Raw genomic sequence first — 21373 nt, 5'->3', positions numbered from 1 at the left:
AACTATAGATTATGGTGGTGCTGGTGGTGGTGGAGATAACCTGCTGACTCATCCATTTTGTTTGAACAAGCCCTGGAGCTTTGGCTTTTTTACATCTTGACATCTGCCACGGAAGCATATTTTCAGAAGCTCACAAAGTATACATCCCTTCGCCCCTTATCCTAATTTCCTTTCCCTTTGAATTTTGCCTTAATAAAGAGCTTAAACAGTGCAAAATTACACATTGCTGCTAGCTGTAGGGAAGGTATTAGCAAGTATTTTAACAGATTAAGAGGTGGAGCGAGCAACCCTCGGCCTGATTAGGGAGAAACTCGGAGGTTCGGGACAGGAAAGTCAGGCTCCACTAACCTTCTGGAACTCCTTGAGGCTAACCCTGCCAAAGTTAGTTGCATGGCAGCCGTTCTGTTTGGAGGGTACAGCCAGCTCTCAATAGTGCTCTGCTGCACAGGAGATGAATGTGGAAGGTGAAGAGGTGATCGAGCCAGAGAGAATTTGGCTCATGACACCGAAAAGTAGCTATCAGGCCAGAACAATTAATAACTGGACATTTTTACAGACAAGACTGTATGTAACATGTAGCAACGTTCCTCCTTCCTCAGATCTCCACTGGATGAAAATGTACAGCCCAGTCCGATGCATTTCCCCCCCCCCCCAAAGTATGTCCCACTGGATTCAACGGGGGGAGATCTGGTCAATGTGAGGAGAACTTGTGGGAGCAAGCATGAATTGCCCCCTAGCTAAGCAGGGTCTGCCCTGGTTTGCATTTGAATGGGAGACTACATGTGAGCACTATAAGATATTCCCCTTAGGGGGTGGGACCACTCTGAGAAGAGCATCTACATGCAGAAGGTCCCAAGTTCTCTCCCTGGTATCTCCAATAGAGACTCTTGCCCGTATTTGCCTGGATTCTGCACACCCTTGCCTCGCACAGTATGCCAGTTACCCAGCTTGCCTAAAGCAGTTTTTTAAAATAGCTTTTGGTTTAGACCCGCTTGCCACACCTTTTGGGCGACACAGGACAGCCTGTTCCGAGTGCTTCCCTGCATGTTGCTGATTATTGCATTATATCCTAAAGGAGGATGAGTCAATCAATAACGAAACCGCAGAGTATTAGTTGTTGACATGGCAACGTATTAATCACAGTTTGTTTCCCATCCCAGACTTTCTTCCCGCTTCTTCCAAGTCACTAGAGAGAGCCCATTGGAGATAGGATATTGGCAAACGTGGACTGTGGCTAATAGGCCAAGCCAGCGGTGGCCCAAGGTGTTGCAGAGCCTGAGGCAAGGGTCCAAATGCTGCCTTGCCCCATGCCCTGGTGGAGGCCAGCCTCTTTTCAAAAATGACCCTGGGAAGCTTTGGAAGTAGCATGGAGAAGGGAAGGTTGCCAGCAGCCTCCTAATCTGATCCTGGTGCTCCTTGCAAAGATCAGATCAGTCCTGAAGAACTGTTCTATCTGCTGCCTCCCCTGCCTCATGAAAGGGCCGCCCCTGAGCCAAGCAATGTTCTTGGAGGATGATTTCTGTGTGGTTAGTGGATCTCTGGTTCTAACTACAGTGCAAACGGGTTTAACAACCATCCTCTCTGCATATCCCTGCCTTGCACAGTATGTCAACTACCCAGCTTGCCTGAAGCACAGTCTTTTATAGCTTTTGGTTTCAACCTGCTTCCCAACGTCAAAAGCTGGGAAAGTTTTGTTGGAAAACGGTATATAAATATTTGTCATATTTGTAATTCTCTGCCAGGGAAGCTTGGGGGCTGTAGTTGTGTGAGGGGAGAGGGCAGGAATTTCTAACAGAGAAATCTCAGTTTCCTCCCCAAACTACAATTCCTACAATTCTTTGGAGGAAACTAGGGTGGTTGATCCATCTTATTACTTTATTATTGTTTTATCTGTGTAAAGCGCTTTGGGAACTTTAGTTGAAAAGCGGCATATAAATATTTGTTGTTTGTTTCGTTTTCTAGAGGATCTAGAAAAGGGTGGAGATTGGGGGCAGAGCTAAGAATAGGGGGTGGAGCTAATAGCAAACCCTCTCAAACACTAAAGCAGAAAGACGTGGAAAATAATATTGGCCAATGCCTTTAATAGAATGGATAGAACAATTCTCCAAAATATTATCTTCAGTTATGATTAATGCATTGATGAATATTATTTTCCAAGCCCAGAGCAAACACTCAAACAGAAAATAGTCTGTCGCTTTGGTTCTGTCCTCCCTTGAAATTGCAGTTCTTCCTCTGGAGACCCTCAAAGAGGATTCAAACTTCAGTTTGATCACACATACCTATCACAAGCCTTTGCTTTGGATTCGGACCCCATATTCACAGTTATACAGACCTGCAACTTTGCACATCTCTGGGCAAGAGTGGCAACATCTCCTCTTCCTTTCTGCATATGATCGTTCCTAGCACAATGTTTCAAACCCGGGAAAATGTGCTCTGGGACAATCATACGAGAGCTTGGTGTTTTCTAAGAAGAGAACAAGTCTAGTCCAGCAGATGTGTTTCTTTGATTGCTTCAACCGGTTTGTGCAACTTCCATGTAGAACCTTATTATTCCTGATGGTTATCTTTCCATTTGCTCTGCACAATAGCTGGCAGGGGGGGGTGCTGCTGATGAAATGGTGCAAGGTCTTTGATGTGCCAGCAGCACACCACTGATTTTGTCATGTTCGGAGGCTGTGGAGAATGGTGGATCCTGTCCAGCTTGGGAAAGAGGAACTGCCTTATCTGCTGGTTGATTCTTTTGTTTTATCCAAGGACTCTCAGACCTAATTTTTACAAACAAAAGGTGAAGAGGTACACACTAGTCTTGACTCTCTACAACAAACAGTCAAGTCTGGGGCGGCCCACGGCACTGCAGCATTAGAGGGGAGGTGCCATATGCTGCCTTGTCCCTACTACATCCCTAGTAGTGGGGCAGTCCCCTTTCAAAACTCACTTGCAAGCTTGGAAAGTGGTCCAAGGAGGAGGGAAAGCTGCCAGCAGTCTCCTCTTCCCTCCTTGTGCTTCTTTCAAACTTTTCAGGGAGTGTGAGGAGGGGCACTCCTTTAGTTCATGAGCCAGGCCCACAACTGATGGCCACTGGTACCAACTCAGGGGATGAATGCTCACAGTGATTTTTGGCAGCGTTGACCCCCGTAAAGATGGGATATAGGTGATAGCATTGCTGCACTTGCAGCGTTCTCTGTGTTATCGCCCCTTCGTAATCCCAACCCCAATCAATGAGAGTAAAATTGCACATCCCTACTACTCTTCAGGTTGGGTTAGGACAGACTCCTGCCTGAAACCTTGGAGAGCTGCTGGCAGTCAGGGTAGATAATACGGAGCTAAGTGGACCAAGGGTCTGACTCAGTATTAGGCAGGTCCCTATGTTCCTATGCAGAGTAGGACCAACTAGCTTTTATTAAACATTCTTTGAAGATCTGTTTTATCCTTCCCTTTCCCCAAGAAGTTCAGGGCAACACCTACGATTCTCCTCTGAAGTAGGTTAAGCTGAGACAGCAACAGACCCAAGGTCACTCAGTGAGCTTCATGGCTGAGTGGGGATTCGAATTCAGGGGTCTCCCTCTCCCCAGTCTAGCACGCTAACCACTACACCACCCAGCCTGTCAGGGCTTGATATGTAGCAATCAACAGGTGAAGTTTTTTGTGACATGAAGCCAATTATGATCACCTGCTAATTGATGAAACTCAGACAGCTGCTAAAGAGTTTGACAGTCTGTTTCACCTCCTCTCCATGAACACCCTCACCCATATCCAACCTGTTCCAACTTCCCTGTCTTTTGGTTTCCGGGCCAAATCCAGAAGGAGCTTCCTCCTTCCCATGGTTAAAGTGTTCCCCACAGTTCATGCCCTCGATTCTGCAGGCCTTTCCTTAGCCTCGAAATTCCAACCGCCCCTTAAAAAATATATATTTTTAAAACACATTTTATATCCCGCTCTTCCTCCAAAGAGCCCAGAGCGGTGTACTACATACTTAAGTTTCTCCTCACAACAACCCTGTGAAGTAGGTTAGGCTGAGAGAGAAGTGACTGGCCCAGAGTCACCCAGCAAGTATCAGGGCTGAATGGGGATTTGAACTCTGCCCACAGCAATCAGTGGCCCCATGCTTCTTCCCATGCACACCCCTGTCTTTAATGTAGGAAGAGACAGACTCACCTGGAGGAACCCACTCTCCAAATTTGTGCTCCCTAGACTTGCTGGGAAACAGATAATTATTAGGAGAACAGATAACTCATTCTCCTTCTGACCTCTTCCTGAAACTTTCCCACCCCATAATTAAAGCCTGCCCTCCTCACTCCACATTCAGTATATTAATTGCCATAATCAAATTATTAATCCTTGTATAGCGGTAATAAAATGATGACTGACTTGGAACACAGATTAATATTCTACACTGATTAATTTGAACTTGCCCTTGGCTTTTCCACTGCTGATTCAGGCACTTGAACACATAGCCTCCGCCATTCGACAGAGGAAAAATAAGCACTTCGTGTTCAGCAAGATGGAATTTCACATCATGGTGCTGAACAATTTAAATTAGCAAGCCACTGCAATGGAGGTCTGGGGGCATGTCTGGCCAAAGAACTTTGGAAAGATGATTATCTCCAAAGTGTGCTTTTCTTTACCAACCAGCACCATTTCACAGTGAGAAGTCATAAATGCACATGTTCTTATGCATCTGCTGAAGTTGATTATGGCCTGTGAAAGCTGATTTCACCATGCACGCTACATACAAATATGCATGTGTAGTTTTATTAATTATAGTAATGCATTATTAGTACATTACACCAATATATCTTTTTAAATTTATTGTTTAGCCGCCTTACTGGGGTCCCAAGTGGGATCACCTATGGCTCTTTCTTGGAAAGAAAGAAGGAATGAAGGAAGGAAGGGTTTCCAGTGTTAAGCCCATCTCCTAAGTCCTATTTAGGCAATTATGGGAGGAGAACTGGTCTCCTTGTAGCAAGCATTAACTGCCCCCTTTGTTAAGCAGGATCTGCCCTGGTTTTCATTTGAATGGGAGACGACATGTGTGCGCACTGTAAGATATTCCCCTAAGGGGATGGGGCTGTTCTGGGAAAAGCATCTTCCTGCTTGCATGCAGGATTAGTTCCAAGTTCCCTCCCTGGCTTCTCCAAGATAGGGCTGAGAGAGATTCCTGCCTGCAACCTTGGAGAAGCCACTGCCAGTCTGTGAAGACAATACTGAGCTATATAGACGAATGGTCTAAGACAGCTTCCTATGTCTCTATATTGATTATGTTGTACCTGCACAGGGTTAGCCTTAGGGGTGGGTGAGCTGCACACTCACCCAAGATGCCTACCTGAAGTGGGTGCCAAGCTGAACTTGCACAAGCCACAGTCCTTGGCAACACTAATAAATGTAGGGGAGGCATCAAAGGCATTCCTTGCCCAGGACGCACACTATTGATCCTTGCATTTAGATGACCTGCATGTTTTTGTATGAATTACTGTACCTGCATGCAGGCCTCCTGAACTGCAGGATACAGATAGGGAGTGTAGTGCTGTACCTGCATTCCACATAACATGTGAATACCTGTACCTGCATACAGATCTGTACCTGCATGCACTGTACGCAGACTGAACAAATGTTGAACATTGTAAGGTTCCACCTCCTCCTGTAAAGAGGGCTCCAGACAGCCTCAGAATTGCAGCCAATGGAGGAGCAGCTGCCTCCAGCAATCCAAGGGAGTCACAGAGCTCCTTCTCCGGGCAGCCAGAGGTGTGCCTCGGTAATTTTGGAGCTTGGATCTAAAGGCCTTTGGAGGGCCCCCCGCTGCAAGTGAGGCATCATTTTTTTTAAACATGTAGGTTCTTTAGGGCACGGACCACACCACCTAGGACAGACTAAAGAGGATTTGGGGGGGCCCCCAGGGGGTGTGGAGGCCATGGACTTTGGCCCCGAAGTCCAAGGGTAAGAGGGCCTCTGTTGGCAGCTCTCCTCCTGGACTGGCCCCCCTATCACTGGCCAGCTCTGGTTTATATAACACTTGGCAGGTGGGGCAAGTCTCGTGATGACACAGGCCAAGATCTCATGTGAATTGCCCCGATAAGAACCTAAGAACAGCCTTGCTGGATCAGGCCCAAGGCCCATCTAGTCCAGCATCCTGTTTCACACAGTGGCCCGCCAGATGCTGCTGGAAGCCACAGGCAGGAGTTGAGGGCATGCCCTCTCTCCTGCTGTTACTCCCCTGCTACTGGTACTCCGAGGCATCCTGCCTTTGAGGCTGGAGGTGGCCTATAGCCCTCTGACTAGTAGCCGATGATAGACCTCTCCTCCATGAAGTTATCCAAACCCCTCTTAAAGCCATCCAGGTTGTTGGCTGTCACCACGTCTCGTGGCAGAGAATTCCACAAGTGGATTATGTGTTGTGTGAAAAAGTACTTCCATTTGTTGGTCCTAGATGACCCTGCAATGACTCACCATCTTCAAGCATGTGCTGCTATCCTGTGGGGGCCAGGCTGATGCTCCCTGGCTGGGGCAAGCAGCCACCTCTAGGGCTGCATGGCCAGGAAGTGTGACACTAGCCACACTGGGAGGGTAGGTTCCCGAGTGCCAGCCTGATCTCTTGCAGCAGCGCATGGCCCATTGGGGGATCCCTGGCAAACATAACGATTGTCCACACAATCGTTCAAATCTAGGCTGAATGTGGGTTATCAATATTAGTGTGATTGTGTGAACTCACACCATGGTAGTTAATGGCCCAAGATGAATCTAAGGTTCACGTCTTGGCATGGGCTCACACAATCATGCAACTCATGCCTTTAACTTAGATTGGAATGATGGTGTGAATTGGACTTTTACAAAGGATCCATCATAATGCCGTGCAGCTTGGCCCCCAAACCATCTTCCAGTTGAAGAACCCAGATAGGCTGCAAATGAACTCTCGGATTCCCTGGAACTATTTGAAAAGCACCGGTCTAAAAAAGAGAGATGTGGGGTAAAGAGATTAGCCTAAAGCAGGTTTTCCAAACTTGCCTCCAGTTGAAAATGTAATTAAGAAGATCATATTTCTAGTGCCATCCCTGGCTATTGATCATTCTAGCCAAGACAAACGCTGAGAGCATCAATGTAAAAACACATCGTTCTCCAACTCCAGTAATGTGTCACCCGGGGAGATTTCTTGCCGCATCTTTGATCATGTAGCTGGATAATTTGTACTAGTTTCTTTGGACCACTAACCATTCCTATGTTATTGTTAATGTTATGATTTATTTGGAGGGGCAGAGCTTATAAATCAGTTTTGCATTAATTTGCGTAAGCTAATGTATCAACAGTTTACGTGTTGATTTCTTCATCAATCAATCAATCAATTAATTAATTACATAGGAACATAGGAAGCTGCCATATACTGAGTCAGACCATTGGTCTACCTAGCTCAGTATTGTTTTCACAGACTGGCAGTGGCTTCTCCAAGGTTGCAGGCAGGAATCTCTCTCAGCCTTATCTTGGAGAAGTCAGGGAGGGAACTTGGAACCTTCTGCTCTTCCCAGAGCGGCTCCATGCCCTGAGGGGAATATCTTACAGTGCTCACACATCAAGTCTCCCATTCATATGCAACCAGGGAAGACCCTGCTTAGCTAAGGGGACAAGTCATGCTTGCTACCACAAGACCAGCTCTCCTCTGTTAATCAAAATAGTGGCATTTTGCAACCATCTCCTTCTGCAACCATCTTGGCTTCTTGGAGGATGGGGCCGTAGCTCAGTGCCTCTGCTTTGCATACAGAAGGTCCCAGGTTCAATTCCTGGCAGCATCTCCAGGCAAAGCTGGGAGAGACTCTTGCCTGAAATCCTGGAGTAGACAATCCTGAGCTAGACGGACCAAAGAACTGACTCAGTTCCTAAAGGTGTTAGGTAGCATCATGAAGAGAATTTGACTAAACTGATAACCAGAAGATCTGGCATTCTGGATTGCAGCTGTTGGCGAGATCAGTTGAAACCTTGCTACCAAAGCAGAGTGCTTGCTTGTGGGATGAGGCAGAGATTAGATGTAAAGAGACAAAAATAGGTGACAGAGGCCTACAGGGATCTATGCTCATCTCAGCAGTTTGGCAGCTTAATTCAACATGCATTTGGCAATCACTGCTACACTCATCAAGAGAAGGTTTCATGGGCACAATGTTCCCTCTCACTAAGATGTGCTGCAAATTTCCATCCAAGCAGAAAACAATTCTGGCTTCAGGTAAAGGAAACTTCAAAACTGGAAGCTGACAAAATGCTAATGGCAAGACAACGACCTCTGGAAAAGGAATCCAGATCACTCAGGGCAAAGGTTTTATTTCAGCGCACATCAGTTCCGATAGCTGCATCATGGCTTTGCTATACGTCTGGGGCACAAAAAGCCACCCAGAATTACTGACTGCACCACCTTCATTCATTTCAATGTTCCATGTAAACCTTGTTGAAATGAGTGGTGGGTGTTGGAATGGGGTTGCTCAGGGGATTGGTGTGCATGTCTCCAACCAAAGAGCCAGTATGGCATAGTGGTGGGACTAGGGCCAGGGAGACCCAAGTTCAAACCCCTGTTCAGCCATGGGACTCACTGGGTGACTCTGGGCCAGTCACTTAACTCCCAGTCTAACCTACCTCACAGGTTTGTTGTGAGGATAAACATAACCATGTGCACCACTCTGGGCCCCTTGGAGGAAGAGCAGGATATAAATGTGAAAGCAGATAAACAAACAAACTGGTAACCACAGAGGGGTGAAGGAGATGGCCGTATATCTTAATCCCTTCCTCCAGGGGAGATATCCAGAGTTACTGGGATGGACAGAGGGCTGTCTTTTCATGAGACAAGATGAGGCAGTCAGCTCAGGTGGCAGTTAAATGGGGAATCAGCAGGGTGGCAAGATGCCCCCATTGCCACCATTAGAGCAGCTCTTTGGGACCAATTTGACCCTTACAAGCTTTGCAAAGGATGCTTCTGCTCACACCTCACACTCCCTGCAACGCTTGCAAGGAGCCCAAGGAGAGAAGAGGAGACTCCTGGCAACCTGCCCCCTACACCACTTTCAAAGCTCGCAAGGGTCAGTTTTGAAAGGGGGCTGGCCCTCATTAGGGCCATGGGACAAGGCAGCATTTGGCTCCTTGCCTCAGGTGCCACAATACCTTGGGGCACCCATGGGGCTCTGAGGGTAAGTGCCCAGCAGAGATACCTCCATTCTGAGTGGGACTCTATCTGATTTTGCAGAGGGCACATCTGCCTGGGCTTTCTCATGCTTTCCTCTTGCTCTTCTGCCTTCCCTGCTGTTGGTTGGACAGAAGCCCATTAAAAAGAACTTTCTGCCTCCAATGAGGGATCTACCCAGGCACGTCACTAGGGCAGAGTGGGCTTGTGTTCACCCCTCTCCCCTGTGGCTGCTAGCATGTGCCAGTCACTCCTCCTGCATATGCCATCATACACAGGGGGCATGGCCAGCGCCCGGAAGGGCCCCCCTCTGGAGCTCATTTCCCAGCTGGCTAGGCATTTTCTTAGTTCTCTCCTTGCTTGGAGTGAGGGAGAGAATGGAGGAGATACCCAGCCAACGATGAAGCCAGCTGGGAAATTAGGCCGCCAGAGTTCAGAGGGATGGACTAGGGGTGAGCCAGGTGGTACCCAGGAGCTGGGTGGCTCAGGTTCTTTGAACCCGTCTGCCCAATTATAGCTCCTCCCCTGGATCTACCAGTATCCAGCTAGTAGAGACTGGTAGGTTAGACTAACAGTTCTCACAATCAAGTGTAAACCTGAGTCTTGACTATATGTCTTCAGATAGCAGGCAAGGGCTCAAATTACAGGATGCTCTGACGTGAGAAAGTCCCTGCACACAGAAAATCAACCTGAAAATGCTGCAGTCAAGTCAGCGAAGAATGCATCTACGTACCCTGTAACAAAATGAACATCCTCCGGATACTTTTAGGAGCCATAGTTCAGAGGCAGCATACATTGCTGCTCAATTTTGGCCCTACTGCAGATGTTGGCCTACAATTCCCATATTCCCTGGCTAATGGCCACTGTGGCTGGGGCTGATGGGAGTTGAAGTCCAAAAACAGCTGGGGGGCCAAAGTTGAGCAGACCTCCTTTACATGCATAAATTCCCAGGTTTAATCCCCAGCACCTCCAGTTAAAACAGGGGTTCTCAAACTTGGGTCTCTAGGTGTCATGAGACAACAACTCCCATCATCCCCAGCCATAATGGTCTTTGGACATTGTGGCTGGAGATGATGGGGGATGCAGTCCCACAACATCTGGGGACCAGCATTCCCTGTAACAAGGATTCCCAGATATTGTTGACTACAACTCCCATAATCCCCAGCAAAGGCCAACTGGGAATGCTGGGAGTCATTTGCAGCTGGAGATGCTGGGAGTTGTAGTCAATAACATCTGGAAATCTCTAAAACAGGAACGCTGATGGGACACGTTTGAGAACCCTTAGTCAAAAGCATCTCACATGCCAGGGCTAGGAATGCCCTCGAATTCTGGTGACGTCCAAATGTGCGTCCGCAGTGGGTCTAGAAATGGCAACACCTCCCAACGAGTAAAGTTTGCATTCTGAGGTTCCTACTAACTTCTGCTTTCAGTATTCTGTACAACTTGGATGCACTTATTTTAGCTCCTGGAGTTGAACAGTCCAATTCCCAGAGTGTAGTCATTTGTGGCACTCTCCAGAGATCTAGCATTTTACTATTAACTACCAGTCTGTAATGCATTTTGCAAATTTCAGAAGTTCTACTTGAAAACAAATAAGCTTCCCCTAGACTCTTCTAAAAACCCAGCAGTTACAAAGAGGAAACAAGAAATCCCAATGGACCCATTTTGTGCCAATATACTTAAGGTCTAGGAGTCCCCTTGGATCATTAATGCTCACCCCTAAACCATTCGAGGGATTACCCAAATAGCTGGATGCTGCACAAAGGAACAACATCTCCCTGTATGGAATTTAATTCCAGATGCATGTCAAGAAAAGGTTTCGAGATAATGGCTCTTTCAGCCTGTATGGAGGGAAGCTTCCCTTCTCAACCGACCTCGGCGAACTCTAGGGGCGACTATAGAAAAGGAAACACATTCTCTGCCCTACCATATCTCAGGCCAATCAACACAGTCGAAACAAATGACTCAACAGAATGGAAGCAAGCCTTAGCAGACAGGCGGGTTACTAGTCCTGTCCTTCATTGGCTGCCATCCCAGCAATAAATCTGTGAATCTTCCGAGACTCTGTTCAGTGACATCAGCCAAAGGGTCACTTCTGCCTGTGTGGAGTCAGTAACACTTACCCAGCAAATCATATTTTCCGCCAGTGTTGCAGCGTTTGGCTGGAGCACGCCCCTCTAGCACCTCATCTGTTCATTAGCTAGTTAGCCCTCCCAGGGCCCTTGTGAAGTAGGTGAGCAACCGCTTGCCTGCTGCGGCCCACAGTTGGCTTTGCTCACTTGTGATCTAACGTACGCCTCGCATACGTGTGGAGGGAGGGCATGCCAAGAATGTTGATTTTTTTTCACCATGCCTATAGAGATCTTCTGCAGGGGGGCAGGGAGAAGAAGTCAGGGCCCCAGGCATCCATTTTCACTTCTGTCTCTGGGGCCCACTCCAACTTTGCTCCACCCCTGATTCTAAAGGCTAGACTACACGTTACTTTAAGCATGTGCTTGTTAACTGGATCAGAGCCACCACAGATCAGGAGGATGGGGAGGGGGCTGTAGCCCAGTGGCAGAGCACTTGCTTGCTATGCAGAAGGTGCCTGGTTCCGTTTCTGGTTCAGCATCTCCTGGTAGGTCTGAGAGAGGCTCCTGCCTGAAACCTGGAGGAACCGCTGCCAGTCTGTGTAGACCAGAGGTTCCTAGTGTGTGGTCCTCCAGATCAGGGGTGGAGTCACCATTGGGTGAACGGGTTCAAAGAACCCAGGCCGCGCCCAATCAGGGCCGCGAGTGTGGCCCCAGACATGCCCCCCGCGTCTGATATCAGATGCGGGGCATTATTTCGGTCCCAAAGGTGTTAGGAGCAACTCTTCCTGCCTTAAAGGCCAATGCAGTGGGGCCGATCAATCTCCCTCCCAAACGAGGCCGCGCAGCCCTGTTTAGAAGAGAGATCAGCCTGCAGAAGCAGCGCGGGCCGATCTTCTTTCCAAACGGGGCCACATGGGAGACCACGCCCCTGCATCTGACATCAGACACGGGGACATGGCTAGCCGGGTGTGTCTGACGTCAGATGGGGGGGGGCAGGGCCAGGGGCCGCGGCCGCACATGGGCCGCCGCCAGCCTGGCTCCGCTCCTGCTCCAGATGTTGCTGAACCACAACTCTTGTCATCCCTAGCCTCAAGTTATTGTGGCTGGGGATGATGGGAACAGAAGCCCAGCAACATCTGGAGGAGAACAGGCTGGGAACCCCTGGTGTACTGACAGTACTGATGGACCCACAGTGTGACTCAGTAGAAGGCAGCTTCCGATGCTCCTAGACGTTGAGGACGCATTTTATGTGCCTTAGGGACTGGGGCTGTAGCTCAGTGGAAGAGCATCTGCTTGTCATGCAGAAGGTCTCCCAGCTTCAATCCTTGGCAGCGCCTCCAGCTGGGAAAGACTCCAGCCTGCAACCTTGGAGGCGCTGCCGGTCAGTGTGGACAATACTGAGCTAGATGAGACCATGGTCTGACTGGGTATAAGGCAGCTTCCTCTGTTCCTGTGCTTCAGGTGTGGCCGACTGCACAGCGAACTCCCACATGGAAAAAGGGTGCAGTGGTGCGGGTTAGATTTCTCAGCTGTAAGTGCAGTATCAGTCCAATGGCAAAAAGAGTCGACATCTGAGTGCAGTGATCTAACCTGCAGCAGGGACATTAACCTGTCCCTCAATAAGAGTGTGCAGGATTTATCTTCTGAATGATTTCCCACAGAGAAGTCTCTGAACTGCTACGATGCTGCATCAACATCAGCGCTGCTTTTTTACCACAGCAGGAAGGACTCCAAAGTGTCATCAAGTGGAAATGAAACAAAACATATTCCTTTTAAAGGAAGCCTGGGAAATACATCAGTCAAGCATCACTTTCCATGAAGCCTGTGTTAAGAAATGACTCTTCCAGCTTTTCAGATGACTTTAGCATCATGGCCCGGGATAAGTCCATCCTCTTGGCATAGTCATGCATTTGCCCAGCTGTTTAAATGGTTCATTTCTTCTTCTTCAGGTACAGTTCTCAGTCAAGTTGTAAAGAACAAAAAGTTAGACGCTTCCCACACCTTTACTCTGTCTAGAAGTTTAAATTCTCTAAGGTCTGATTAACCCAAGTGGTTTTCTCCACTGCAGCCACACACAACCAGATGGGAGGAGAGCTGGTCCTATGGTAGCGAGCATGAAGTGCCCCCTTTGCTAAGCAGGTTCTGCCTTGGTTTGTATTTGGATGGGAGACTACATGTAAGCACTGTAAGATATTCCCCCTTAGTGGATGGGGTCAGAGCTCTGTGGTTGAGCCTCTGCTTGGCATGCAGAAGGTCCCAAGTTCAATCCCTGGCAGCATCTCCAGGTAAGGCAGGGGAAGACTCTTGCCTGAAACCTTGGAGAAAGCTGCTGCTAGTTAGTGTAGACAATGCTGAGCTAGATGGACCAATGGATTGACTCAGTATAAGGCAGCTTCCTATATTCCTGTGGCATTGCAGCTGCATACATGGTAAAGTGTGCTCTCGGTGTTGAGTCGGTGTTGACTCCTGGCGCCTACAGAGCCCTGTGGTTTTCTTTGGTAAGAGAGGCTTACCATTGCCATCTCCCATGCAGAATGAGATGATGCCTTTCAGCATCTTTCCTATATCGCTGCTGCCTGATATACGTATTTCCCATAGTCTGGGAAACATATCAGTGGGGATTCGAACCGGCAACCTCTGGCTTGCTAATCAAGCCATTTCCCCACTGCGCCATTAGGTGGCTGTGCATGGTATACTGTTTAGAAGTATGAACAGGGCTGTACTGGAATGAAATTGCTGTTTCAGCTAAGGTTGCGAACTGTTCAGGAAAAGGCCAATACAAGCTGCTGCTCTGGCTTCCATAGCAATTGCAGAATCAGCTGGTGCAGCTTTCCACAACACACTTGATCACTTGCTAAGGCCTGCGAATCAAACTGCTGGTAGGGCACTGCACAGGGGTAGTGGCTAAAACTGCCAGCTTCAAGCAGAGTCCGCGGCCCTGGCTAGTTTCAACAGGTTTAGAAGTCGCTCCCTGATGCAACAGCCCGGCTGGATCAGGCTCAAGGCCCATCTAGTCCAGCATCCTGTTTCACACATTGGCCCACCAGATTTTATTTATGTTATGTTATTGTCAGAAACGTATTGTCCTAATCTATTTAGGGACATTAAATCTCATTGGGTCATGGACAGATTGTTGCCAAGTGTCTGACATAAACTCACGTCCAGCCATTCCAACCCTTTCAGTATGAATGCTATATTGGCTGATTACCTCTGATCACCAGCTTGTGCTTTGATTAGGATACTGCCTAAGACAGACTAGTCTCTTGTGAATAGTAACTGGTTCACCGGACAGTAATTAATCCTAAAACTTGAGGTGTCCTCTGCATGGTTCAAGCAGCGGGCTCCACACTCTCACTCACACACACTTTTCCAAATTATATCTCATTACATTAGACCATCTCTTAATGGAAACCTGCTTAACTGTGCATGCTCTGACTGTTTTCTTTGTCATCTGACTTTCTGACTGCTTCCTGATCTCCTTTGATATACTGCATATGACATCCTAACAAAACCCAGGGCTTTAATCAAAATGATGAGGATTTCAAGCCTGTGCCACTGTCAGAAGGCCAGGGAAGGCTAACTCTCAGCAGATGTCTGTTCTTGCAGGTCAGATGGAATGAACGGATTTAAGATCCTCGAGCTGGGCAATCTTGGTTGTTAACCCTTGTTTTAAAAGTCAGTGTGGCTATTTGCATAATGCCCTAGTATCTCCAGGTAGGGCTGGGAAAGACTCCTGCCTGAAACCTTGGAGAGTTGCTGCCTGTCAGTGTAGACAATGAAGCCATTCACACAATCAAAAACTGTGTTCTACCCAGATCTGGGAACAGCATGTGCTCCCAATTTTCAATTGTGTGGAGGCAAGGTAGGAAGAAAACCTAGGTAGAAGTGGTTGTGTGTAAGCAAGGTAGGAGGAAAACCTGGGTAGCTTTCCCTCCTACCTTGCATCCACACCGTCACTTCTACCCAGGTTTCCCTCCTACCATGCATCCACACCGTCACTTCTACCCAGGTTTCCCTCCTACCTTGCATCCACACCATCACTTCTACCCAAGTTTTACTCCTGCTTTGTTCCCACATCATCACTTCTACCCAAGTTTTACTTCTACTTTGCTTCCACACAATAACTTCTACCCAGCTTTTTCTCCTACCTCGCTTCCACACAACCAAAAATTTGGAGCACACACAGCTCCCAAACCTGGGTGGAACAAGGTTTTTGATTGTGTGAATGACCTCAATGCTGAGCTAGATGGACCAATGGTCTGACTTGGTATAAGGCAGATTCCTATGCTCCTTTTTTCCTCTTGGGGATGGGACCATAGCTCAATGGAAGAGCATCTGCTTTGCATCCAGAAGGTCCCAGGTTCAATCTCTGGCATCTCCAGGTAAGGCTTGGAAAACCTCCTGCCTGAAACCTTGGAGAGCCACTGCCAGTCATTGTATGGACAGTATACACAGTACTGCCTGAGGTCAGTACTGAGCTAGGTAGACCAATGGTCTTCCTCTATTCCTCTCTTCTATGGTCCTAGAGGGACCTAGGAAGCTGCCTTAAATCGAGGGGGCCCATTGGTCCATCTAGCTCAGCATTATCTACGCCTACTGGCAGCAGCTCTCTGAAGTTTCAGGCAAGAGTCTTTCCCAGCCCTGTCTGGCGAAGCCAGGGAATGAACCTGGGACCTTCTGCATGCAAAGTTGATGCTCTACCACTGAGCTGTGGCCCCATCTCCTCCTGCTTACAACTCACTGTAAAACTCCGGGGCATAAAAGGTTTGGTTTTAGAAACAAAAACAAGCCAAACTTATGACACACCAACCACACAGGCTTGAGCTGCAACCCCCCCAACTGTTTCCCCTCGTTCTCTCACATGGCCTTTCCCCCCACTCGTGTTAGTGAAGAGTTGATTGTATCCGAGGGTTCCGTTTAAAAAGGAACAAATTGAATATGTAGGCACACAGGCATGGAAGTGCATTCAGGAGATTTGGAAAGTGGCCCTGAGACAAGAGCCCTCTTTTATCTCTCTCTGCTTAGATTATACAAAAGCAAATCTAACTCTCTAACCAAGGCAGCTGATAGAGCTTTCCACTAAATGTATGATATCTTATAACTATTTCCAAAAGACCGGGAAATGTTATGATCCTTATGGAGGAGCACTAGCAGGTGAGAGGGAGGTACTGGGGGACCTGGGATAACTGAAAGATATATCAGTTTCCAGAATCTGGAAGGAAAAAACCTAAGGGGGCAAAAACTGCCCCACTGCAACTCAATGGAGCAGAATGTTTCTGGACTCAGAGAGCACTTAACAGACAATGAAGTGGGTGGGGCTAATGGATCTCACCAGTGACAGAGGGGGGAAGGAGGATGTTTTATAGCTGCGTCCCTCACAAACACAAATTCATCTTATACAGATTTAACTAAGAGTTTATTCAGAAACAACTCAAATTTCTCCTTCTCCTTTCCCTCCCGTTTCCTTTCTGACTCTACCCCAAGACTCTCTACAGGCTCCCCACAGGGACAAACTTCTAAACTACAAAACATAAAACATAAAAGATACTGAGGCTATTCTCATGACGGAGGGAAACCGGAGACCCCAGCCCGGTTTCCCCCCATTGTGAGAAGCACCGGGCGAGCCTGGTGGTTCTCTGGCAGCTAGCCCACCAAAGTAGCTGTCCCCTTAACTTGGGTTTTCTCGTCATGTGCTGCTGCACCGACACACGAGGAGACCCCACTGGGAGGCTGAAAGAAGCCTCCCAGTCCCGGGGGTCTCCCCAGGATGCCCCCACACTCGCTCGGGGCATTCTGGGATTTCCGGGGGCCGGGCGGCCGCTGATCCCCACCGCCCCAACCAGCTCCGTGACAGAGCCGGTAATTGTGTGGGCGGCCGATTGGCCTCCCAAGGATAACTTGGTGATCGTCTGTGGGGAGGGGTAAGTTAACCTGCTCTCCCCGCAGACCCACCGGAAGCTCTTCTTGCTGATCGTGAGAAGAGCTTCACCGCATAGAATACAAAAGAGGGCCTGAATACAAAGAGTGGGAAATTTCTCAGCTTGAAAAATACTCTCTCAAGGTCATCAGAACCCCTTCTGCTTCTGACGTGTAAAGGAGACTAAAACTCTTTCGCTTCCTCACCAGCCCTGTCATACCTGCCCTTCCTCACCAGCCCTGAGGAGGGAGGGGGGTTGACACATTTAAGCTATTATTGTGAGGGGTAACCCTCTAAAATAACATAAAAGCAATTGTATGTTTGTGAACTCTCCTGTGGAATAGTGGGGGGAATTGCTCATTGAAGCATCCTACCTACTGTGCCAACTCCTGGAGGTCATTCCCACAATCAAAAACTGTGTTCTATCCTGGTTTGGAGCTCTGTGTGCTCCCAATTTTCAGTTGGGTGGAAGCAAGGTAGGAGGAGAACCTGGGCAGAAGTGATGATGTGGAAACAAGGTAAGAAGAAAAGCTGCCCAGGTTTTCCTCCTACCTTGCTTCCACACCATCACTCCTTCTCAGGTCCTCCTCCTACCTTGCTTCCACCCAACTGAAAATTGGGAGCACACACAGCTCCCAAGCCCAGGTAGAACACAGTTTTTGATTGTGGGAATGACCACCTGAGCTTTGATCGTGTGTGAGCTAGTTAGGAGGAGGGGGAAGTGATTCTGCATGGAGGCAGGCAGAGGTTCTGAGTCTGATGGCGTCGTCCTACCCAGCACTTTTACCCAGGGATTTACCAAAGGTGGAGGGAACGCTGTCCTACCCAGCTCCTGTCTCACAATCACTCCCCCTCTCCTACCTAGGTTTTAGCTCACAAACAATTAAAAAAAAATCTGGGAGTGCACACAGCTTCCTGAAGCTAGGTAAGATGCTTGTTCTACCTAGTTCATGGTTGTGTGAACTGCCTTACTGACACATAACAAACTCCCTGCATCCCCCTTTCCCCCCCACACCAGTGATAAACCTTAAAAATTTGTTGCAGGTCTATACTTATTCTATAATATGATCATAATGGTTCTCAAAGCAGTTCACAACACAAGAACTTCAGATTTATAGGCTTCGTGACAACTGGTACAATGCAATGTCTGAACAGGGCTATTAGGGGCCATGATTTGGCAGGGATTCTGTGTTAAGAGGAGTGCCAGCATACTGGTTAATCCAGGGGTTCTCCAGCTTGGGTCCCCTGATGTTGTTTGACTACATCTCCCATCATCCCCTGCCACAAAGGCTATTGTAGTGGAGGGTGATATGGATGTAGCTCAACAATATCAGGGGACTACATATGAGCACTGTAAGATATTCCCCTTCAGGGATGGGGCCACTCTGGGAAGAGCAGAAGGTTCCTAGTTCCCTCCCTGGCATCTCCAGATAGGGCTGAGAGAGACTCCTGTCTGCAACCTTGGAGAAGCCGCTGCCAGTCTGTGAAGACAATACTGAGCTAGATGGACCAAGGGTCTGACTCAGTATATGGCAGCTGCCTAGGTTTCCTACGACCCAAGTTGGAGAATCCCTGGGTGAAGCCAGCTTTGGGTTGCTATTAAACACCCAAGGCATCAGCCCCTGAATTCCTTTGTGAAAGGTTTAAGGGTCAGGGGTGGCTGTCGGGCTTCGGTCTCTTGATCACTTCCCCCTTCTTTCCCCTCTCAGTGCAAACGGCTCGATATCACGGAAGCCTATGAAGTGTAAAGTGTTGTAGAACTGGCTGGTTTCCCATGTCATCTCAATGCCGGGTGCCTCTGCGAAAGGACTGATACACTTTGACGCTGGGGGCCTGGAGCAAACGCAAAGCCCCGGACTTCTGTGAGCATGTGAAGAGAGCGTGAAGCCGCGGCACAAGGCAGCAGGTAAGGTCAGATTACTGGCCGCCTTCCCTTTGCGCTGTCACACCGAGTCTTCCTAATGTGGTCTTTCCCCAGAAGCGATCGGATGTGACTGCCACCTGCGTGCTGTGTGGAGCGTAAGCTTGGCATGGTTCGCGCATTTAGCAGCTGCAGAGAGCTCTACCTTGAATACCTCCATTCAGCAAGCTCATCTCTCTTTCTCTTTTACCAGCCGTAAAGAGGGCTTAAGCTGCATGCCACCTTCCGTTAAATCAGAGCCTCACGAGGGCCAAAGTACATGTCACACTAGAAGCACCATTTGTGTTCCAGTCTTTGGGCTTAAAGACACACACCAAAAGAGCAGCTGTGGAAATTGTTGGAGAGGCATGCGGCTCTAGCTGCATCGTCTGCTTGCACCTTCTGTCCTAGTGACCACCAGGGGCATTAGGAGTAGAGATAAACCTGATTCGGACATTATCCAGGGGTGAGCAAACTTGGCCCTCCAGCTGAACTACAACTCCCATCATCCCCAGGGTGGATGATGGGAGTTGTAGTGCAACAACAGCTGGAGGGCCAAGTTGGCCCACTCCTGCATAGTGTTGCATGAGTGCACAGATGTCTGTTCACTCGTGCGCGTGTTTGTGTGAATGACTGTACCTGTGTCCATTTCAAAAGTGAACCCGGATTCACTCAGGCCCTGCAAATGCATGGTACAGATAGGAAGTGTACTTCTGTACCTGTGTTCAACTTAACATGTGAATGACGGTACCTGTGTATAGATCTCTACCTGGGTACATTGTACACTAATTGTACGAGTATTGAATAATGTGTGAATGGGCCTATAGTGGGGGAGAGACTCAATTTATGTTATTTATTATTATTATTTTATTTAACATATTTTTATACCGCCCAAAACTGAACGTCTCTGGGCAGTTTACAACAAGATAAAAAAATATTAAAACATTAGTTACAAACAAAAACAATAAATTTAAAACTGGGGGCGTATCTAGTGTGGGGCAGGCAGGGCACGTGCCCCGGGCGCCACTTGAAGGGGGCGCCATTTTGTAAAATTAATTTAAAAAAAAAAATGGCTGCCGAAAACAAAATGGCCACCATGCATGCTCAAATGGCCTCTGTGAGCCCTTTGCTCCTCCAGGATCACCATGCCCTTTGCTTGTCTCTGTGCCCTTTGCCACTCCAAGGCACCACATGTCTTCTCAGTGCCTCTTGTAGTCCAACATCTGAGATAAACCAAAGAAACCCAAGCGCCTTTCCGCGACTACAGGAAGCATCTCTATCCTCCGCAATAGATAACCACCAATACTTCATATGTAGCCATTGATTTTCTATCTAGGGACATGCAGGAAATTGTACAAAGAGCATAAGTAAGGAAGCGTCTGATAACATGTCAGACTCTTCCCGCTGCCACACTCAGAGGCTCCGACCAGAATACTGATCCGGGCACCAGAGAACAACCACAGTTTACAAAGTCAATATCTACTGTATGAAGTAGCTGCATCGTTATGATAGCCACCACAGGGAATGAAACTTAGGATTTTTAGATGTGGGCAGAGGGGAGAGGTGCTGCCTGACTTTTCTCTGAAGTACGCCCAGCTAGAGGGAAGGTATTGATTTTCACCATAGCCGTCCCTCTTTCAAAAGTTATTTCATGTTTGAAAGAAATGCATGTGCTTAGAAGGTTGGGGGGGGGGGGAAGGGAGGGGACTGTATCCTAATATTTGGGGTAGGGGGGGGCAGAGGTGACCGTAGTGGAGCAAAGGAGTGGCAAAGAACATTATTAGGGGGGTGAGGATTTTGCTATAAATGCTTGTAAAGGTAAGGTACTTCATGTTGTTTATTTACCAAAGAGAGCTGGTCTTGTGGTAGCCAGCATGAATTGCCTCGTTTGCTAAGCAGGGTCCACCCTGGCTTGCATTTGAATAGGAGACTCCATGTGTGAACACTGTAAGATATTCCCCTTAGGGGATGGGGCCACTCTGGGAAGAGCACCTACAAGCTTCCATGCAGAAGGTTCCAAGTTCCCTCTGGGGCATCTCCAAGATAGGCTTAGAGAGAGACTCCAGCCTTCAGCCTTGGAAAAGCCATTGCCAGTCTGTGTAGACAATAGTGGGCCAGATGGACCAAGGGTCTGACTCTGTATATGGCAGCTTCCTATGTTCCTAAATCTGAATATGCCTGTTGTGACAAGAGCAGATCTGTCTACAACTTTATTCAGATCAAGAGACATTAGTAACTGAAAAAAAAAAATACTCATGATAGCCAAATCTCTTAGCCAGTCATTTGGAATGTGGTTCAGAAAATGGGCTGGGTGCTTCTTAGAATGCGCTATCTTT

At 48.1% G+C, this 21373-nt stretch overlaps 1 protein-coding gene across 1 annotated transcript in view; it reads left to right on the top strand.

The window, feature by feature from the left end:
* The window catches only part of SH3GL3 (SH3 domain containing GRB2 like 3, endophilin A3), a 196410-nt gene that overhangs the window by 122761 nt on the left and 52276 nt on the right, over positions 1–21373 (top strand). Inside the window, exon 2 of the mRNA XM_053271896.1 lies at positions 18847–19043. The gene's annotated coding sequence lies outside the window, so the exon portion shown is untranslated. The remainder of the gene's footprint in view (positions 1–18846; positions 19044–21373) is intronic.

Source organism: Hemicordylus capensis, chromosome 10 (assembly GCF_027244095.1).
Source record: "Hemicordylus capensis ecotype Gifberg chromosome 10, rHemCap1.1.pri, whole genome shotgun sequence".
Taxonomy (NCBI): domain Eukaryota; kingdom Metazoa; phylum Chordata; class Lepidosauria; order Squamata; family Cordylidae; genus Hemicordylus; species Hemicordylus capensis.
This window is presented reverse-complemented; position numbering and strand designations above follow the sequence as displayed.